The sequence below is a fragment of the Primulina tabacum genome, chromosome 4 (assembly GCF_025594145.1).
Source record: "Primulina tabacum isolate GXHZ01 chromosome 4, ASM2559414v2, whole genome shotgun sequence".
In the NCBI taxonomy this organism is placed as follows: domain Eukaryota; kingdom Viridiplantae; phylum Streptophyta; class Magnoliopsida; order Lamiales; family Gesneriaceae; genus Primulina; species Primulina tabacum.
The window spans coordinates 34682154-34685028 of NC_134553.1; the positions used below are offsets into that span (position 1 = coordinate 34682154).

General features: G+C 40.5%; 1 non-coding gene across 1 annotated transcript; it reads right to left on the minus strand.

Annotated features, from left to right (window-relative positions):
- Positions 1-2145: 2145 nt before the first annotated feature.
- On the minus strand, positions 2146-2252 carry LOC142543996 (small nucleolar RNA R71). Its single transcript, XR_012819965.1, has one exon. It is a non-coding gene; the product is annotated as a small nucleolar RNA R71 (small nucleolar RNA).
- Between the last annotated feature and the right edge of the window lie 623 nt (positions 2253-2875).

Consider the following 2875-nt stretch of genomic DNA (forward strand, 5'->3'; position numbering starts at 1 on the left):
GGATGTTCACGGCATACGACAGGGGATGGAAATTTGCTATCTCAACTTATCAAATACAATGGACCAAACATCAGTTTTGGAGACAATTCCAAAGGTAAAACCGTAGGTAAGTGATAGGACTCGTTTTTACGTGTTTTTAGTGTTGGTTTTGAGTCGCGTTCATTCATCATATTAGTTTGTTTTAGTTGAATTTTGCATTTTTTTAGCATTATTGAGCATTTGACTAATCTCGTGTATTCTGTGGTTATTTTGTAGGAATTGAACCAAAAAGTGGGAGAAACTTTGGCATAATATCGAAGAGGTCTCGCTAGGGCGGTCAAAAGTGACCGCCCCAGCGAGCATTGTGGTCTGGCCGAGGATTGTTTTGCGCAAGTGTCTCGCTAGGGCGGTCAAAAGTGACCGCCCCAGCGAAACCAGGGACATGCTCGAGGAAGCTTATTCGAGGACCTCTCGCTAGGGCGGTCAAAATATACCGCCCTAGCGAGAAGCGAGATTGAGAAAGATTTGTTTCCAAATTTCTAGGGACTCTATCCTACACCAAGACCTAACACACGAGATCAGCCGTTTTTGACACACTTTATCAGACTTTTCATCATTTTTCTTGGAGAAGAGGCTAGGAGCAAAGGAGATTTCGAAGACCTCGAGATTTCCACGCGTCGTGGCCGTCATCCATCGTCTTCTTTAGTATTTTCATTATTCAGTATTTTATTTCTTACATTGATTGTTGGTTTTTATCATGAATTTCAGTAGCTAAACTCTAGATTTGTTGGGATTTGAGGGGATCCTACCCCGTACTCGGTGTTTAACATTATTTCTCGACGTTTTTATTAGTGATTTGTTTATGCTATTGTTATTTCTTGTTTCAATCGAAGCCTAGCTAACTTCCTTTGATTATTTCATGTTGTTGATGAGTTCGATAGAATAGTTAACAATACGATCAAATAGCATAAACCACGGATTTACAATTTTAGTAGATATACGGAATTGGGTACGTGTCGATAGTGATAGTTCAGCCGAATGAAAGCTAGTGGATTCCATAGAATGTAATGCAATCTTGAACTGTTAAATATTTGAGGACACTTGAGTACTGCATGTTTTTGATTAGTATTAATATAGCTCAACAGAGTATATTAATTAGTCTAGGGAATTCCGTCGAACGCACGAGTAAAAGTCGAGTGTGATTATTTAAACACGAGTGGTAGGTGAACTGCTAATTCCCAACAAATTCATTTCTCATTTGATTTAATCCAAATTAATCATTGCGGTCTTGAGTACGCTTTTTTTGCATTTTAATTATTTTAGTTGTTTAATTTACATTAGTTTAATCATCAACTCATTTTATCGTTTCTAAAGAAATTTTACTTGAAAATAAAAATAGTGTAACGCAGTCCTTGTGGAACGATACTCGTATTCACTTACGTTTATTATAACTTGACTATCGTGCACTTGCGATATTTAAATCGAGCTTTCATTTATAAAATAAATTTTGGGATTATTCACTGTGCAAGTTTTGCTCGATCAAGTTTTTGGCGCCGTTGCCGGGGTCTGTTAATTCACAATTTTTTATTTTTCATTTAAATTCTTTAGTATTATTTATTTTATTGTTATTTGATACTCTCATTGTGTTGCAGATTTTTCTTGTGGTGCATGCGAAGATCACTCGAGTTTAAGCTTGACCCTTTTGACCCCGAGATCGAACGCACAGCTAGACGTCGACTACAGCAGCAAAGAGCGAAGGAAAGAATGGAAGGCGATCAACAAAGAGAGGAGCCAAGGCGTATACCGATGTTGGATTATGCACCGCCGTCTCTTGATGGAGCACGTCCAAGCATCGTAAGACCAGTCATCCGAGGTAATCAGTTTGAGATCAAGCCAGCTATCATTCAGATGATTCAGAACACTGTCCAATTTGGGGGAAGTGCACTTGACGACCCTAATTCTCATATAGCTGACTTTCTTGAAATTTTTGATGCTTTTAAGTTTAATGGCGTGTCTGGTGACGCTGTTCGTTTGCGTTTATTTCCATTTTCACTGAGAGATAAAGCTAAGTCGTGGTTAAACTGTTTGCCTGTAGGGTCTATTACTACATGGGAAGATATGGCAAAGGCGTTTCTGATCAAGTACTTTCCTCCGTCGAAGACTATGAAGCTCAGAGCCGACATTACTACTTTTGCTCAATATGAGCAAGAGTCACTTTACGAGGCATGGGAGCGCTACAAGGACTTGTTGAGGAGATGTCCACACCATGAGCTGCCTCTTGGGTTAGTTGTTCAAACTTTCTACTACGGTCTGCTTACTCCTAACCGTACTATGATAGATGCTGCTGCCTGTGGTAACTTACTGAGAAAGACGGCGGAGGAAGGATATGAGTTATTGGAGGAGATGGCTGCTAGTAGCTATCATCCTCAGTCTGATAGGCAGAGACGAGGTGCTGGAGTTAATCAAGTTAATGATTTGTCGGCGGTTTCAGCACAGTTAGAGGCTTTGAATAGAAAGATTGATGGGATGAGCATGAGTGGGTCGGCTATGCGTCTGCAAGAAATTTTCTGTGATAAGTGTGGGGGTGAGCATGATGTGCAAGATTGCCAAGATGGCAATCCATTCTATGTGCCTGAGGGAGCACCGGTAAAACAAGTGGGATTCCAGAACCGTCCTAGAAATGACCCTTACTCGAACACATATAATCCGGGATGGAGGAATCACCCAAATTTTTCATGGGGAGGTCAAAACAACCAACATCGCCAACAAAGAGGTCCACCATATGTGATGCACCAAGGATTCAAGCTAGAACCGTCTCGGGAGGAGAAGTCCGATTTAGAGCAAATGATGACTAAATTTATTTCTGCAACAGAGACGCGATTTCAGAACCAAGATG